General features: G+C 46.1%; 1 pseudogene across 1 annotated transcript; it reads right to left on the bottom strand.

Moving 5' to 3' along the window:
• Positions 1 to 243: 243 nt before the first annotated feature.
• Positions 244 to 1,428, bottom strand: LOC309559963 (interferon-stimulated 20 kDa exonuclease-like 2; annotated as a pseudogene). Its single transcript has one exon. The product of its transcript is annotated as an interferon-stimulated 20 kDa exonuclease-like 2 (transcript).
• Between the last annotated feature and the right edge of the window lie 18,395 nt (positions 1,429 to 19,823).

Below are 19,823 nucleotides of genomic sequence, written 5' to 3'. Positions count from 1 at the left end.
TGATCACCTATCTACCACACGTGTCTGTCAAGAAACTAGCATGCTAGACTCATTAAAACGGTAAAGATGCACAAATGGGTAGGCCAGTCAGGAGCGGATTATTTGCGGCATGATTTTAGGTGTCTTGTCACTCATATATATCTGTATTTTAATGTTGATTTCAATTAAAGATGAGTACTTTTTACATGATGGGAGTAAACGCACTTTATTTTCCCGGAATTCCATTTTTTATTTTATGAAGCAGTAAAAATCAACAGTTGATATGTTCCCGTGTATATAAATCTGAACCCCCCGCCCAATAAAAATCATCAATCTGCATGACTTGACGCCAACTCTCTTTCGTACTCGGCCTCCACAATGCGATATAATTCCATTGTTGTCTTGGCGTCCTCCACGGAAGAGTGGCCGCATTTGCCCTTCTGGATGTCTTTCTGGAGAAGCTGTTTGGCCAGATGTTTTAGTGACGCTGCTTGCTTCTCCGGGAAACCCGCCTTGTGGTTCAGCAATGGGATTTTGGACGTGTCTCGGGTCATCTCCGTGGCATGGAAGTATCCTAAGGCCTTGTAGTCATTGTGGATGGCGTGACCAATCACCATCTTCCCTTGAAGGATCTTTAAGATCTCTTTTTGTGCGGCAGAGAACGGAATGGCGTTGACTAAGTGTTCCCTCCTTATTCCGCTCCATCTTGTCCTGTAATCTGTGACTGGATTGGCTGGTTTGATGTATCGATCGTACACCACGTCCCTGTTATAATCGACGATGCTGCACCAGGCCAAGGCACCGATGCTTCCTTTCGGCCCCGTGCCCACCATCTCACAGTCTATGGCCACTATTTTGTAGCTGGGGGTGGAAGAGGCCGAGGGGATTCCGCTCTCATACTCGCTGATCTTCTGCTGGTGAAGAGAAGGTGTAGATGACGGGTGACCAGTCTCAGCCGCTTTGGAAGAACAGTGGCCCTTGGAAGTCGTAAACGTTGCATTGCCTGAATGATTAGCGCCGGAGCCGATGCTGACGGTCAGAGTAACGGACTGGTGCGGGGCGCCCGTGGTGACCGTCCCGGAGGGGGGGCAGCTGCTGGTTGGGACAGAAGAAGTTGTTATGTGGTCTGTCAGTCCGGTGCTGTCCATTGTGTTTGCTGTGGCCCAGGAATTCGCTGGCTGCTCCTTTTTCTTTTTGGGGTTCTTTTGGGGCCACTGCTTCTGCTTCAGGAAACCTCTTCTTTCCAAAAACGTTCTCCTTTTAAGAAAACGCTGATGCTTGCTGTTCCGGGGTTCAGCGTTTCCACTGGACGGTCCGCCCGACATGTCCAAGTTTAAAATCATCTCCGCCATGATGGGTTATATCGCCGCCTCTGAGGTAGGAAGGTGGATAGTGCGGAGTTCAGGGATTGGTAAAATAAAATGAGGAGCTGAGCGTGGAGGACGCTACATCACCGCTCTCCTGTCCGCTCTGTCCTCCGTGGTGTCTATTCAATGCACACTTTATTTTCTATCTGTTCTCATACCTTTTCATCTTCAAATGGATTGATGGTATATACAGTATCTCAAAAAAGTGAGTACACCCCTCACATTTTTGTAAATATTTTATTCTATCTTTTCGTGTGACAACACTGAAGAAATGACACTTTGCTACAATGTAAAGTAGTGAGTGTACAGCTTGTATAACAGTGTACATTTGCTGTCCCCTCAAAATAACTCAACACACAGCCATTAATGTCTAAAACACTGGCAACAAAAGTAAGTACACCCCTAAGTGAAAATTTCCGAATTGGCCCCAATTAGCCATTTTCCTTCCCTGGTGTGACTCATTAGTGTTACAAGGTCTCAGATCTTTATGGGGAGCAGATGTGTTAAAGTGGAGTTCCGGCCTCGGACATGATTTTTTAATAAAAATACCCCTGGGACAGTCAGGGCTAGTACATTCCATATTGGATAGCCTCTGAACTGTCACAGGTCGCACTTACCTTTTAGTATAAATACTTACCTTGAAAATTTCTTCTCCAGTGCTGCCATCTCAGGTGTGGGCAGCTGAAGCCAGCGCGTCCTCTTCTGCCTCCTCTTCCGTGTCCTCTTCGGTCCCACAATGCACTGCACCGGCCTCGCCGTCACTTCCGGTGCAGACGTGTCATCCCTGCACAGCTTCTGGGCATGCCCAGAAGCTGTTTAGCAGGGTATGACGCGCCTGCACCGGAAGGGACGAGCGGGCCGGTGCAGGCGCATTGATTCCTGAGAGCGATGACGTTCAGCTCCCAGGAATCAATGCAAAGAGGAAGTGATGGTGCGGGCCGCGGCCGCAGAGGGAGGAAGAGGAAGAAAGGTGAGTATATTTTCTTCAATAACAAGGTAAGTGAACAAAAAGAAAATCGTGATTATCCATTTGTTTTTCAGGTGACACTCAGCAAGCAGATGGCCCAAAATTGATTTTGTCGATTTTGAGGCCGGAACTCTGCTTTAAATATGGTGTTATCGCTCTCACTCTCTCATACTGGTCACTGGAAGTTCAACATGGCATCTCATGGCTAAGAACTCTCTGAGGATCTGAAAAAAAGAATTTTTGCTCTACATAAAGATGGCCTAGGCTATAAGAAGATTGCCAAGTCCCTGAAATTGAGCTGCAGCACGGTGGCCAAGACCATACAGTGGTTTAACAGGACAGGTTCCACTCAGAACAAGCCTCACCATGGTTGACCAAAGCAGTTGAGTGCACGTGCTCAGCGTCATATCCAGAGGTTGTCTTGGGGAAAAAGACATATGAGTGCTGCCAGCATTGCTGCAGAGGTTGAAGGGGTGGGGGGTCAGCCTGTCAGTGCTCAGATCATACGCCTTATACTGCATCAAATTGGTCTGCTTGGCTGTTGTCCCAGAAGGAAGTCTCTTCTAAAGATGATGCACAAGAAAGCCCACAAACAGTTTGCTGAAGACAAGCAGACTAAGGACATGGATTACAGGACATGGTCTGATGAGACCAAGATAAACTTATTTGGTTCAGATGGTGTCAAACGTGTGTGGCGGCAACCAGGTGAGGAGTACAAAGACAAGTGTGTTTTTCCTACAGTCAAGCATGGTGGTGGGAGTGTCATGGTCTGGAGCTGCATGAGTGCTGCCGGCACTGGGGAGCTACAGTTCATTGAGGGAACCATGAATGCCAACATGTACTGTGACATACTGAAGCAGAGCATGATCCCCTCCCTTCGGAGTCTGGGCTGCAGGGCAGTATTCCAACATGATAAAGACCCCAAACACACCTACAAGATGACCACTGCCTTGCTATAGAAGCTGAGGGTAAAGGTGATGAACTGTCCAAGCATCTCCAGACATAAACCCTATCGAGCATGTGGGGAATCCTCAAACAGAAGGTGGAGAAGCACAAGGTCTCTAACATCCACCAGTGCCGTGATGTCGTCATGGAGGAGGGGAAGAGGACTCCAGTGGGAACCTGTGAATCTCTGGTGAACTCCATGCCCAAGAGGGTTAAGGCAGTGCTGGAAAATAATGGAGGCCACACAAAATATTGACACTCTGAGCCCAATTTGGACATTTTCACTTAGTGGTGTACTCACTTTTGTTGCAAGCGGTTTAGTTATTAATGGCTGTGTTGAGTTATTTTAGGGGACAGAAAATTTACAGTTGTTCAAGCTGTACTGAGCCTGTGTCCCACCAATTACTCACTTTTGGGGACCTTCAAGAAAAATATAATAATCCCAAAACATTGTTTTATTTTTATTTACAAGTCAAACATTTTTTCCAGCCACTAGCTCCGTCTCTTAGTCCCTAGGTAGACTAACCACCTTTGAATGTATATGTGGACAGGGGCCACACCAATTACATTTAATTTTTTTCCATATATAAGATTCTTCATGAGGTAACCCCTCTTACGGAAGAAACACACCTCTATATGCGTAAATGGCACATATTCTTCACAGACCTATCCCACTACATCTCTGGGACAAGATCTGGTCAGCTGCCTTCAAATCATCCAGATGTGTGGTGCAAAGAGAGACAAACAATATGCTACATCGCCAAGACTCCTCACTCTCAGCTTTATGCTGGCGTTGTGGTCATGAGCAAGGCTCCCTCTATCATATTTTCTGGCAATGTGCACACTTACAGTCTTTCTGGGATGATGTCAAGTTATTACTGGAACAGTTGTTTAACCACTTGACAACCGCCCACCGCACATTTACTGTGGCAGGCGGACGCTCCTGTGCAAACTGACGTAGTACTACGTCGCTCGCTCAGGAGACTCTAGGGGGCGAGCGCGCGCCGGCGGCGACGCGCTCCCGCCCCCCCTCGTCAGCCGAGGAGCCAGTGCGTGTGACAGGCGGCTCCGTCATTCTCCCTCTCCCGCCCACTCGCGATCTCCCCCCGCTGACAGAGAAGGAAAGACGGCTGATGTAAACACAGCCGTCCGTCATTCTCCCTTAGATTATTACAGAGGCTATGTGATCTTGCTATAAAGGATCACATGTCTCTGTGATGATCTCACAAGCCCAACTCCCCCACCCCCCCACAGTAAGAATCACTCCCCTAGGCTTACATTTAACCTCTTGATCACTAATAGTATTAACCCCTTCCCTGCCAATGGAATTATTAGCTTAACAGTGCATTTTTTTAGCACTGATTACTGTAGTAATGTCACTGGTACCCCCAAAAGTGTCAAAAATGTCAGTTAGGGGTCCAATCTGTCCGCCGAAATGTCACAATCCCACAAAAAATTGCAGATCGCCGCCATTACTAGTAAAAAAAAAACAAAAAAATAAAATAAATCTTTCCCGTAGTTAGTAGAGGCAATAACTTTTGCGCAAACCAATCAAAATACGCTTATTGCAGCAGCTTATTGTAGCAGAAAGCAAATTGGCCTAAAACGTTAAAAAAGTTAGATTTTTTTTTTTTTTTGGAATGTTATATAGTAGAATGTGAAAAATATTGCTTTATGTTTTCAAAATTGTCGCTCTTTTTTTGTTTATAGTGCAAAAATTTTAATTCGCACAGCTGATCAAATACCACCAAAAGAAAGCTCTATTTGTGGGAAAAAAAGGACGTCAGATTTATTTGGGTACAGCGTCGCATGACCGCGCAATTGTCCATTAAAATGACGCAGTGCCGAATCGCAAAATAGAGCCTGGTTATTAAGCAGCAAAATCTTCCGGTCGTTAAGTGGCTAACATTTCATTTTCACTAGGTCCTATTCACTATTTACTAGGCCTTTCCTTCTCCGGTGTTACAAAATCGGCAACACGTTTAATCTCCTATATACTACTTGCTGCTCGGAGAGTAATCTCCCCTGAATTGGAAATCCACTGTTTCGCCCTCCAAAACACAACTTTTACATACTATGGCTGTCATCCGAAGAATGGAATTCCTTACAGCCACTACAACCGACAGTCTTTCGCAACTTATTAAATGTTGGGAAACCTGGGATAACTCTGTTTTTGGTGACTTGACTCTCCCTAGCACCCCAATTTACATTCACCCCGTCCCTTTTTGATGTTTCTTTTAGAAATACCTTCTGTGGCAGAGCTTTGCCCTGCCAGGGTCTAGAACATGAGTGTGACCCAGAATTCTCAACTAGGCAGGTTGAGGGGCTCCAGGGAGCTTGTGAAATGAAGAGCAAACTGGCTTTTCAGTTTCCTCTGTGTTTTAAAAAGTCCAGTTTGGGACCTGGAGATTTCTAAGTGATACGGGTGGCATGAAATCTCCAATCCTGGGTCCAGCTATTCAGTATAGCCAGCATACTAATTGGTCATGTGTGTGCTGGGATTTTAATAATGACCTAACTGTGGTTCTGGGCTCCACCCCGGCAGACAGGAGGTCTGGCCCAGGAGTCAGGAGGGCTCCATGTGGGATTCAGTGCAGCACGAGGCTGCAATCTGTGTGCACCCTATAGGTGAGCTAACAGTCTGTAGGAGACACCTCCCTCCCCCCTCCCTTGTTGTGTGTACTCCAATATTTTCCAATATGCCCCGACCTTTCCTTTAGGGCTCATGGGTATCAGGACAATATCCCCCCGAACAATATCCCCCCAGACATTATCCTCCGGGCAATATCCCCCGGGACAATATCCCCCCGGAAAACATCCCCCTGGACATAATCCCCCCGGATAAATTCCCCCTGGGACAAAATCCCCTGGGCAATATCCCCCCCAGAAAACATCCCCCTTGACATAGGGTTAGGGCTAGAGGGGGGATATTGTCTAGGGGGATATTGTCCAGGGAGCATATTGTCCGGGGGGATGTTGTCCAGGGGGGATATTGTCCGGGGGGATGTTGTCCAGGGGGGATATTGTCCGGGGGGATGTTGTCCAGGGGGATATTGTCCAGGGGGATGTTGTCCAGGGGGATATTGTCCGGGGGGGATATTGTCCTAGAATCGGTCTCATGATGGGTCTGATGCGTTCTTTATTTTAGTCATTTGTTATACAGATGTATTGATTCATATCTGTTATATGAGATAAGTGCAAAATATTGAGACGGCGCTACCTTCCAAGTGATAAAGTGCCAAGTATATAAATAAATAAATGGTGGTACGATTGTATCTTATATCGTAAAAATAAATATAAAGTGCACTAGTGATTTATGGTCAGTGAGGTAACAAATTTATTAATGCCCCAGAATAATGTGCAATAATGGGGTGCAAAGTGCTAGTGCAAATAAATCAATAAAGAAAGATAAATAAAGAAACAGTGAATCTTATTTAAAAAAAAAAAAAAAAAACTGATGATTTACAGTGTGGTTACACCAGTGATGATGGTAGTGAATTATCCATAAATCAAATCTAATAGATGAGATATAACTCTTCTTGGTAAAGAGTAACCAAAAATTCAGATAGGAAACCAACCCAAAATAAAAATATGAGTGAATGGACAGGTGAAAAAAACAAATACAAAAAACCTTTGGTTGCATTCACCAGTGTGACCACTAGGTGTCGCACCTCTTATACAACCTGCCTTATAGTAGATTTTGTGGGACAAAGATGGTAGTGTCCAGGGGTTCCTCCGATGTAATCACTCTCAGTTCCTCAGAAATAAAAGATAGAAAGGGAACCCCTTGGTGTAATACAAAGTGCAATCGGGAATAGCGGAGGTAGTAACTCATAGTTAAAGCTGTCCACGATCAGTAGTGAAGCCAGGAAGCTTCCGCGTTCCACGGCCCTAGCTCCAAAAACTGGAAGTGATGTAGTGACGTATGACTCCACCCTACGCGTTTCGTCAGAGGACGTCTGCTGGACTCCTGATGAATGTCATGTTGCTTTCTTCCACTTATTTGTAACTTGATAAATCTCTAATCTCTAAAAACATAATTGAAAAAAAAAAAAAAAAATTCTGCATACAGCTCCCCCCAAGCCCCACCTTATACTTACCTGAGCCTGATCTCAACCTAGCACTGTGCATGAGATCAGAGGCTCTCTTGGCTCTTTCCCTCCTCAATGGCTGAGAGACAGCAATGGGAGCCATTGGCTTCCACTGCTCTCCATTACAACCAGTGACGAGGGAGCTGGGGGTGGGGCACACACAAAGTCGGCTCAGGAGCAAGCCTGCCTGAGTGCCCCCATAGCAAGAGGCATGGGAGAGAAGCCAGGTGCACTGGTGGGGGACCCGGGAAAAGGAGGATCGGCTCTGCTCTGTGCAAAACCATTGCACAAAGCAGGTAAGAATTATTTTTTAATAACCCTTTACAATCATCTAAAAAAATTTCAGCAGTGACCAAGACAACTGCATTAAATATTAATTTTGTTAAATTTAAATCTATATTTAATAAGCCCATTCTGAAAGCAGCAATATTGGAAAATTCACAGCCACCATATTGTATCCTTTGTCTAAACAGTAAAAGGAGATGTGTTGCTATAGTTTTGCGCACTCTACATTATTGCCCTTTGTTGCAGGAGTAGTAACTGGGTTTTACTGATGATTAATGAAGTCCACGTCTTAGAGGGACCTCTTCAATGCCCTTTTTGCCTTTAGATTAAAAAAGACTCAGTGATAAGGTCATTAGATTGCAAGCTCCACTGGGGCAGGGACTGATTGGGTTACTGTCCTCTCTATATATAAGAAAATATGTCATCTCTATATATAAGTGACAGATAATGAAATGGAAATGTCATATTCTAATTGCATAGTCCATATCTTAATTGAATAGCCATATCTTAAAGAACATTGATATTTTAGTCACATGTCTATATAGCCATGCCTTGCAGAAGGCTTTAGTGGAGTTATAGTTACAGCTAAACTCTGGTAGATGTAGAAGACACAGATTGTTGTAACTTTGGATTCATTAGAATCCATTAAAGTGAAATTAAAGTCTTTCTTTTTTTTTTTTAATAACAAACATGCAGGGCCAGATTGACCAATATCGGGAAATTTCCCAGTAGGGAGGGCAGCAGCGCTCGTAAAAAAAAAAATATGTCTGCGGGCCCAGGCCGACATTTCAACTGTGCATGCATCGTTCTGACGCGGGCGCATGCGCAGTGATGTAATGGCCTATTTTCAAATGTAAGAAAGCAGTGGCACTGGTCTCTGTGAGGTCTTGGCATTAGTGCTCGCCGCTCATCACGACTGGGTAAGACCGGACCCCTCTGCAGCCTCTGATCATCTCCTGTTATTACTCTACTGTGCCATGTCCGCAGCCTCTAACATCTCCTGTACCATGTCCACAGCCTCTGACATCTCCTGTACCATGTCCACACAGCCTATGACCATCTCCTGTACCATGTCCACAGCCTCTGACATCTCCTGTACCATGTCCACAGCCTCTGACATCTCCTGTACCATGTCCACAGCCTCTGACATCTCCTGTACCATGTCCACAGCCTCTGACATCTCCTGTACCATGTCCACACAGCCTATGACCATCTCCTGTACCATGTCCACAGCCTCTGACATCTCCTGTACCATATCCGCACAGCCTATGACCATCTCATCTAATGCAAAGAATGCATTAAGGTGAAAAAAACTTAAGACTTTGGAACCACTTTAAGTGATTGCATTTCTTTTCATGCAGGCAGTGTAAGAACCTGAATTTGACTTGGTATTGGCCTCTTGCAGTCGCTGTACAGCAGAGCTGAGACTGAGGAGGTAAAAAGCAGAATAAGGAGCAAGTTAGTTGAGCTGCATTCGGCTCAGCCCAGCCAACCTTTTGAGAACGTCCCACTAGACGAAACACGTCAAGGCGGAGCCTGTGTGGTCATTGTGTGATGTGGAGATGGTGATATGCTTATTATATGGTGTTTAATGTAAGCAGACAGTACACAAACTCATTAAAGTCATCAGGTTTAAACTATGGGACGCTGTTTATTTCTCTTGCCGGACTGATGTGAGTGGTCCAGAAGACATTTTTAACTACTTGCCGACTGCAATACGTATATATACAGTGCGGTTTACAAGTTATGTACCGGGGTTATGGCTATTTTCTGCACAAATCCCCCTCTCAGCACAAATCCCCCCCCCATCTACTCCCTTCCAGCACCAATCCCCCCTCTTAGCAAAAACCCCCCCAATGTCCTCTCTTCCAGCATAAATACCACCATACTCCTCCTACTTACACACATTCTCTTATCCCCTCCCCCCCAATCCCTCCTCTCAACACAAATTCTCCCCCCTCCCAACACAAAAACCCCTTCCAGAACAAATCACCCCCCTAAGCACCAATCCTCGCCCCCCATATACCCCCTTCCAGTGCAAATCCCCCCTCTGTGCACAAACACTGCAAAAACAGAGGAGGTCTGGAGCTAGAAGTATTGTTCTTGCTATAATGTTTGTGGCGATACTTCACATACGTGATGCGAACACCATTTACATATGTGTGCATGACCTACGTATGTGTTCCAACACAAGAGGACGGGGGCACTTTAAGAAATTTTTTTTTTTCTTTTCATTTTTTTACATTGTCCCTTAATTTTTATTTTTTTTTTATCACTTTTATCCTTATTACAAGAAATGTAAACATTCCTTTTGATAAAAATAAAGCATGACAGGTCCTCTTTATGGAGACATATGGGGTCTATAAAAAATAAAAAAACTCTCCTCTACCCAGAAAGCATGAGATAAAAAAAAAAATATATATATATATATATATATATATATATATATATATATATATATATATATATATTGATCTCTGCTTTCCAGGGAAAAAAAAGCTGGCAGAGTTTACATCTCCCAGAGCTGGAAGTGACATCGCTTCTGGCCTCCCAGGATGATAGAGATGACCAGAGACCAGTTAACTCTGTGGTAACCTGACATAGCTGCCCAATTAGACCAGTGCACAAAGCCCTGACCTCAACCTGATAGACTACCATTGGGATGAATAAGCACGGACACTGCAAGCCAGGCCTTCTCGTCCAACATCAATGCCTGACCTCAAAAATGTCCTTTTGGAAGAATGGTCAAACATTCCCATAGACACACTCCTAAACCTCATGGACAGCCTTCCCAGAAGAGTAGAAGATGTTAAAGCTGCAAAGGGTGGCCAACTCAATATTGAACCTTACAGATTAAGACTGGGATGTCATTAAATATCATGTGCGAGTAAAGGCAGGTGTCCCAATACTTTTGACAATATAGTGTATGTGGCTCTCTCTGATGCATACGCTGAATAAAAAAAAAAAAAAAAAAATGTTGTCTTTCTGCTGATATTGAGCCATTTTGGAGCCGGGAGTAATTGGCAGCGTCGGTGATAAATTGGCCATGATTGATAGCGGTTGCTGACAATAACTTGTCTTAATATGTATACATCAAAGATGACTTGTAATGTTAAAATTGCTGAAATTCCAGCCATCAATTTTCTATAGTCAGTAATGTACGTGTAATGGTAATTATGATACAGAGCCGCGTAATTTGCCGGTTCTGCTTTTTACTGAATTGGAATTTGTACTAAATCATGGCCATGTGACCCCCGTATGCTCATATGTAAATTCCTAAAGGGGTCCTGGATGTTTTTTATTTCGGCACTAAGTGTGATGTATGGTTTTATCCAGATAATGGTTCAGGTTTTATGTTAGAGCCAGGCAATCCTAAAGATGAACTCGGATTAATCAATCTGGTCCAAATCATTTGGAGGAGGGGGTATTATGGTGTGGGGTTGTTTTTCAGGGGTTGGGCTTGGCTACTTACTTCCAGTGAAGGGAACTCTTAAGGCAAAATTTTGGACAATTTCATGCTCCCAACTTTGTGTGAATAGTTTGGGGTTGGCCCCTTCCAGTTCCAACATGACTGAGCACCAGTGCACAAAGCAAGGTCCATAAAGACATGGATGAGTGAGTTTGGGGTGGAGGAACTTGGGAGTCCTGACCTCAACCTGATAGAACATCTTCGAGATGAATTAGAGAGGAGACTGTGAGCCAGGCCTTCTCATCCAACATCAGAACCTGACCTCTCAAATGCGCCTCTGGAAGAATGGTGTATTGTTTTATCCAGATAATTGTTCAGGTTTTATATTAGAGCCAAGCAAACTTAAAGAGGAACTCGGATTAATCAAACTGGTCCAAATTATTTGGTGGAGGGGGGGTTATGGTGTGGGGTTGTTTTTCAGGGGTTGGGCTTGGCCCCTTAGTTCCAGTGAAGGGAACTCCTAAGGCATCAGCATACCAAGACATTTTGGACAATTCCATGCTCCCAACTTTGTGGGAACAGTTTGGGGTTGGACCTTCCTGTTCCAACATGACTGCACACCACTGCACAAAGCAAGGTCCATAAAGACATGGATGAGTAAGTTTTGGGTGGAGAAACTTGACTGGCCTGCACAGAGTCCTGACCTCAACCCGATAGAACACCTTTGGGATGCATTAGAGCAGAGACGGTGAGCCAGGCCTTCTTGTCCAACATCAGTGCCTGACCTCACAAATGCGCTTCTGGAAGAATGGTCAAACATTCCCATAGACACACTCCTAAACCTTGTGGACAGCCTTCCCAGAAGAGTTGAAGCTGTTATAGTTGCAAAGGGTGGGCCAACTCAATATTGAACCCTACGGACTAAGACTGGGATGCCATGAAAGTTCATGTGTGTGCAAAGCCAGGCATCCCAATACTTTTGGTAATATAGTGTATACTGGAATTTTATTTTTTTCATATACCACTAATGGTAGTGTTCAGCGACTTATAATGGGACTGCGATAGTGCGGGGAGCAATCTGACACTGGGGGGGAACTGACATCACTAGTGAAACGAATACAGTGATCAGTGATAATACTATACTCTGTCACTATACTAATGATACTGGCATCTAGGCAGAGGCATAACTAGAACCTTCAGGGCCCTGGTTCAAGAAATCATGAAGGGCCCCCGGCCCCCTGGACCCCTTCCCTTCAAGCCTTGAGCTCTTCCCACTGATCCTGGGGCCCTTTACTCTCATTGCGGGGCCCTTTATTACGGTCCCACAGCAGGACCCTTTCACAAGTTCTGCATCTTGGGGGCCTCCCCACAATGGTGGAATGTCAGGGCCCGGTCACAATATATATATATATATACATAGTAGGTGAGGTTGAATAAAGACAATAGTCCATCCAGTTCAACCTGTGTAGGTGTGTGTGGCTGTAATCATCTCTCATACCCCTGAATGTTCTGATCCTTGAGATGCAAGTCTAAGAGTCTTTTGAAAGCCACCATACTACCCGCAGAAACCACCTCTTGTGGTAGAGAATTCCACAATCTTGTAGCCCTAACAGTAAAGAACCCTCCTCGTTGCCTGAGGTTAAAACGCTTCTCCTCTAATCGCATTGTATGTCCTCGAGTCCTCATGCAATTCCTTTGAATGAACAGCTTTTTTTCTAAGCTGAGATCCCCATTAAGATGTTTATAAATTGCTGTCATGTCCCCCCTCAGACGTCTCTTCTCCAGGGAAAATAAATCGAGCGATTGCAGCCGCTCTTCATAATTAAGGTCCTCCAACCCCCTAATCAGTTTAGTTGCCCTTCTCTGGACTCTCTCCAGCTCCAACACATCCCTCCTGAGGACTGGCGACCAGAACTGGACAGAATACTCCAGGTGCGGTCGGACCAGAGTTTTATAAAAGTTTTATACTATATTTTAGTATAAAATCCCAATAACCGTATATTAAATGGTTTGCGCAAAAAAAAAATGGATATTTTTATGGAATTTTTATATATTTATTTTTTTACTAGTAATGGCAGCGGTCAGCGATTTTTAGCGGGACTACGACATTGTCATGAACAAATTGCACACCTAACTGACACTTTTTTTTTTGGGGACCAGTGACACCAATACAGTGATCAGTGCTAAAAATATGCACTTTTACTGCACTAATGACACTGGATAAGCAGGGGTTAACATTAGGGGCGATCAAAGGGTTAACTGTGTGCCTAGTGTGACAGGAAGTCATGTAAATCTGTGGGTGTTGTCACAGACGGGAGATACATTTCTGCCTTGTTTAGACAATTCACCAATTACTATCAGCTGTCAGCTGCGGAGGTAGCCAGAAAGGTTTAAGGACGTTGGAAAGCTTCAGCTATTCAGAATGCGGCAATTAAGGCCTCTATAAGTTATCCAGAGGATGACTACTGATTGCTGCATCCTGAAGCTGTGTGCGTTAAGGAGAGCAGTGATCTGAGAGACTTCTGAAGGTGAGGTGGTGTTGACTTTTTCTGTGTGAAAGGAAAACAAATGGACTATTGGTCTTCTGCTGTATGACCAGCAGTGTCTGCCCAGCAGTAGGTTGGGACAGACACCATAGGTAGGTTCCTGTGTTGTGAAGGTAGACGCCCCAAGTGGCCAGGGTTTATTTTATGTTTGTTTGATTTATGCTGTTTGGATGCTTGCACTTGTTTCCAGCAAATTGGAAGAATAAATCATAGACCGTTGTTTTCAACCACTCCTCGGCTGTCTCTCTGTTTAACGAACCCACCCAAGGGGTCACCCACACCTTCTACCGAGCTAGCCCCTTACACTAGGTTGTGCTTACTTACTGTGGGAGATGCTTTGACTAGGGGAAGCCAAAGAACTGTGCTCCTGCTTTGCCCAAACACAGGATCTGTGCCTTGCCTTCATGACAATCTGCCTTGTTTAGATTGTCGGTCTGCCTGTGCCTCTAGGGGGGACTTGCTAAATGTATGGGGGGGAGGTGCTCTGACTGGATGAAGACGGAGATCCATGTTCCTGCTTAGTAGAAATACAAGATCTCCATCTTCTTCCCTGTCAGAACGGCGATCTGCCTCTCTGGGGAACAATCGCAGGTGGCCGGCAGACATTGGGCTCACTGATTGGCATACTCTGTGTCCAATCAGTGCGCGATCGCACGACATGACGTATAGGTATGTGATTTTGCGCAATAGAGCTTACCTGCCACAGTAAATATGCTGTAGGCGGTCGGCAAGTGGTTAAATAGCTTGCCTGGTGTGGTGCCAATGCACATTTTTGCACGTGCAGGGCTCTTGTGGTCGTGCACGTGAATGCACTTGTGTTCGCACACCTGTAATTTGGCCATGAGCATAGTTCCTCAGTGTTGTGAGCCTGCAAACATGTATGTGCCTTTCCTGTCTGCAAATATTATAACGGTCCTCTGGCGAAACATGCGTGCTACACAGTGGCTATCACATGAAATGACGTATAGGTATGTGATTTTGCTCAATAGAGCCGACCTGCCGCAGTAAATGTGTGGTAGGCGATCGGCAAGTGGTTAAATAGCTTGCCTGGTGCCAATGCACATTTGTGCACGTGCAGGCTCTTGCATTCGTGCACGTGCATGCGCTTGTGTTCACGCACGAGCTTGTGTTCGCGTACCTGTAATTTGGCCACAAGCAGAGTTCCTCAGATTCGGGAGCCTGCACACACGTATGTGCCTTTCCTGTCTGCAAATATTGTAACAGTCCTCCGGCGACCCATGCATGCCACACAGTGGGTATCGCACAAAATGACGTATAGGTGTGTGATTTTAAGCAATAGAGCCGACCTGCCACAGTAAATATGCTGTAGGCGGTCAGCAAGTGGTTAAATAGCTTGCATGGTGCCAATGCACATTTGCGCACGTGCAGGCTCTTGCGTTCGTGCACGTGCACGCGCTTGTGTTCGTGCAAATCCACGTGCTTGTATTCGCACACCTGTAATTTGGCCACAAACAGAGTTCCTCAGGTTCATGAGCCTGCACACATGTACGTGCCTTTCCTGTCTGCAAATATTAGAACGGTCCTCCAGTGACGCGTGCATGCTACACAGTGGGTATCGCACGAAATGACGTATAGGTATGTGATTTTGCGCAATAGAGCCGACCTGCCGCAGTAAATAAGCTGTAGGTGGTCGGCAAGTGGTTAAATAGCTTATCTGGTGCCAATGCACATTTGTGCACATGCAGGCTCTTGCGTTCGTGCACGTGCATGCGCTTGTGTTCGCACACCTGTAATTTGGCCACAAACAGAGTTCCTCAGGTTCATGAGCCTGCACACATGTATGTGCCTTTCCTGTCTGCAAATATTATAACGGTCCTCCGGCAACGCCTGCGTGCCACACAGTGGGTATCGCACGAAATGAGGTATGGGTATGTGATTTTGTGCACATGCAGGCTCTTGTGTTTGTGCACACGCTTGTGTTCGTGCACATCCACGCGCTTGTATTCGCACACCTGTAATTTGGCCACAACAGAGTTCCTCAGGTTCGTGAGCCTGCACACATGTATGTGCCTTTCCTGTCTGCGAATATTATAACGGTCCTCCGGCGACGAGTGCGTGCCACACAGTGGGTATCGCACGGAATTACATATAGGTATGTGATTTTGCACAATAGAGCCGACCTGCCACAGTAAATATGCTGTAGGCGGTCAGCAAGTGGTTAAATAGCTTGCATGGTGCCAATGCACATTTGTGCACATGCAGGCTCTTGCGTTCGTGCACGTCCACACGCTTGTATTCGCACACCTGTAATTTGGCCACAAACAGAGTTCCTCAGGTTCATGAGCCTGCACACATGTATGTGCCTTTCCTGTCTGCAAATATTATAGCAGTCCTCCGTCGATGCGTACGTGCCACACAGTGGCTATCACACGAAATTACATATAGGTATGTGATTTTGTGCACGTGCAGGCTCTTGTGTTCATGCACGTGCACGCGCTTGTGTTCGCACACCTGTAATTTTGCCTGAGCAGAGTTCCTCAGATTTGTGAGCCTGCACACATGTATGTGCCTTTCCTGTCTGCAAATATTGTAACGGTCCTCCGGCGACGCGTGCGTGCCACACAGTGGGTATCGCACGAAATGACGTATAGGTATGTGATTTTGCGCAATAGAGCCGACCTGCAGCAGTAAATACGCTGTAGGTGGTCGGCAAGTGGTTAAATAGCTTACCTGGTGCCAATGCACATTTGTGCACATGCAGGCTCTTGCGTTCGTGCACGTGCATGCGCTTGTGTTCGTGCACGTGCACGCGCTTGTGTTCGCACACCTGTAATTTGGCCACAAACAGAGTTCCTCAGGTTCATGAGCCTGCACACATGTATGTGCCTTTCTTGTCTGCAAATATTATAACGGTCCTCCGGCAACGCCTGCGTGCCACACAGTGGGTATCGCACGAAATGAGGTATGGGTATGTGATTTTGTGGACATGCAGGCTCTTGTGTTTGTGCACACGCTTGTGTTCGTGCACATCCACCCGCTTGTATTCGCACACCTGTAATTTGGCCACAAACAGAGTTCCTCAGGTTCGTTAGCCTGCACACATGTATGTGCCTTTCCTGTCTGCGAATATTATAACGGTCCTCCGGCGACGAGTGCGTGCCACACAGTGGGTATCGCACGGAATTGCGTATAGGTATGTGATTTTGCACAATAGAGCCGACCTGCCACAGTAAATATGCTGTAGGCGGTCAGCAAGTGGTTAAATAGCTTGCATGGTGCCAATGCACATTTGTGCACATGCAGGCTCTTGCGTTCGTGGACGTGCAAGCACTTGTGTTCGTGCACGTCCACGTGCTTGTATTCGCACACCTGTAATTTGGCCACAAACAGAGTTCCTCAGGTTCATGAGCCTGCACACATGTATGTGCCTTTACTGTCTGCAAATATTATAACGGTCCTCCGGTGACGCGTGCGTGCCACAGAGTGGGTATCGTACGAAATGACGTATGGGTATATGATTTTGCGCAATAGAGCCGACCTGTCGCAGTAAATATGCGGTAGGCGGTCGGCAAGTGGTTAAATGGCTTGCCTGGTGCCAATGCATATTTGTGCACGTGCAGGCGCTTGTGTTCATGCACGTGCACGCGCTTGTGTAGGCGCACGCGCTTGTGTTGGCCACGAGCAGAGTTCCTCAGATTTACGAGCCTGCACACATGTACAGTATGTGCCTTTCCTGTCTACAAATATTATACCGCCCGTTTTTTGTATAATAGAAAAATTAGCCATACGTTGAAAAATATTATGTGTTTTAGGTACCACTGAAAAATCCCTGATCTACAATAAAAATACATTTGCCCATCGTTCCACATTAATTTCCCCCATGTCTTGACCTGTCTTGGCTGAAGCCATGTTTTACATTTGCTGTAGTCCATCACCAACTGCAGAATCCGAACACCAATACAGCGAAGGACGCAGAGTTCTATTCAATACACAGCTCAGCGGGAAATCAGAGCCGAGACCCAAGTGATGTGTATTTCCATACTTTCAACTAACGTCATAGAACAGTAAAATTATATACAATTCCTCGCTTCCCCATTTCTTTCCTTTTCGTAGTTATTGTAAAGTTGTATTATAAATAAACACAAAAAAAAAAAGAGATTCATATGTAATTTATTTTATTTATGTGGAAAGGCACATTTTACAATGGTGTCCAGGAAACAATAAGAGCGCGAACGTAGCCAAAGACTACTGGAAACTATATTCTTTTTACTAATATGAATGTTCCGTGGCGCGGCGTGTTCTCGCGTTGCCATGGAAACCAGGTCTTTATTTATTAAAGCTATGTACAAGTAAATAGCTCCCCTCAAACCGCTCAACAATGTAACTGTTGTTGGAAGTTCAAGGAACATTTTAAATGGCTCTTAACGTGAGCGGCTCCGTACATTATCACCGCGACTTGAGCTTAGGACTAATGAAAGAAAAGTCAGCGGCGCTGAAGGTCTGCTTCGGCATAAGGACAGTTTGGTTAAAATCAGTTTACATGAAGAAAAAAGATTGTGCTTTAAAAAGTAGGGTTTGACAGCGGATGGCCGAGATCCTGCGCCAGCTATCTTGCCCCATTGGATGGCAAGGCCACGGGTGTTTGTATAGTCCCCCTTGTCTAACCTCTTGCCCGTCCCATCAGGAGCTGATGGGATGGGTAATGTCCACATTCCACGCATTTGCGTGGCTTAAAGGGGTATGATTAGAGTCTAAGATGACTTACATCAGTGGTTCTCAATTGGGGTTCCATACTGTTTCCTCCTGGCCCCCCTATACTTTTCTCTCCTGGCCCCCTGTGCTATACTGTTCCTTCCAGGTCTCCCTATACTGTTCTCTCCTCTGCCCCCTATACTGTTCCCTCCTGGTCCCCCATACTGTTCTCTCCTGGGCCTCCCTATACTGTTCTCTCCTGGCCCCCCTATACTGTTCCCTCCTGGTCCCCCTATACTGTTCCCTCCTTACCCTCCTATACTGTTCCCTCCTGGCCCCCTGTTACTGTTCTCTTCTGGTCCCCTGTTACTGTTCTCTCCTGGCCCCCCATTACTGTTTTCTCCTGGTCCCCCATTGCTGTTCCTTCCTGGCCCCCCTATATTGTTCTCTCCTTGCCCCTGGGCTATACTGTTCCCTCCTGGCGCCCCTATACTGTTCTCTCTTGGTCCCCCTATACTGTTCCCTCCTGGCCTCCCTATACTGTTCTCTCCTGGCCCCCTATTACTGTTCTCTCCTGGCCCCGCATTACTGTTCTCTACTGGCCCCTATTACTGTTCTCTCCTGATCCCCCTATACTGTTCTCATCTGGCCCTCATTACTGGTCTCTCCTGGCCTCCCTATACTGTTATCTCCTGGTCCCCTATTACTGTTCTCTCCTAACCTCCCTATACTGTTATCTCCTGGCCCCCTATTACTGTTCTCTTCTTGCCCCCCCTATACTGTTCTCTCCTGGCCCCCATTACTGTTTTCTCCTGGTCCCCCATTTCTGTTCCTTCCTGGCCCCCCTATATTGTTCTCTCCTTGTCCCTTTGGCTATACTGTTCCCTCCTGGCCCCCCTATACTGTTCTCTCCTGGCCCCCCTATACTGTTCCCTCCTAGCCTCCCTATACTGTTCTCTCCTGGCCCCCTATTACTGTTCTCTCCTGGCCCTGCATTACTGTTCTCTACTGGCCCCTATTACTGTTCTCTCCTGATCCCCCTATACTGTTCTCATCTGGCCCCTCATTACTGATCTCTCCTGGCCTCCTTATACTGTTCTCTCCTGGCCCCCTATTACTGTTCTCTCCTGGCCCCCCATTACTGTTCTCTCTTGGCCCCCCATTTCTGTTCTCTCCTGGCCTCCATTTCTGTTCTCTCCTGGCCCCCCATTACTGTTCTGTCCTGGTCCCCCTATACTGTTCTCTCCTGGCCCCCTGTGCAATACTGTTACCTCCTGGCCTCCATATACTGTTCTCTCCTGGCCCCCATATAATGTTATCTCCTTGCCCCCCCATTACTGTTCTCTCCTGGCCCCGCATTACTGTTCTCTACTGGCCCCTATTACTGTTCTCTCCTGATCCCCCTATACTTTTCTTGTCTGGCCCCTCATTACTGGTCTCTCCTGGCCTCCCTATACTGTTATCTCCTGGCCCCCCATTACTTTTTTCTCCTGGCCCCCCATTGCTGTTCTGTCCTGGCCCCCCATTACTGTTCTCTCCTGGACCCGATATACTATTCCCTCCTTGTCCCCTATACTGTTC

Source organism: Pelophylax lessonae (assembly GCF_965119305.1).
Source record: "Pelophylax lessonae genome assembly, chromosome: 7".
In the NCBI taxonomy this organism is placed as follows: Eukaryota; Metazoa; Chordata; class Amphibia; order Anura; family Ranidae; genus Pelophylax; species Pelophylax lessonae.
Note: the sequence above shows the minus strand (reverse complement) of the source record. Positions and strands in the feature narration are given on the sequence as shown.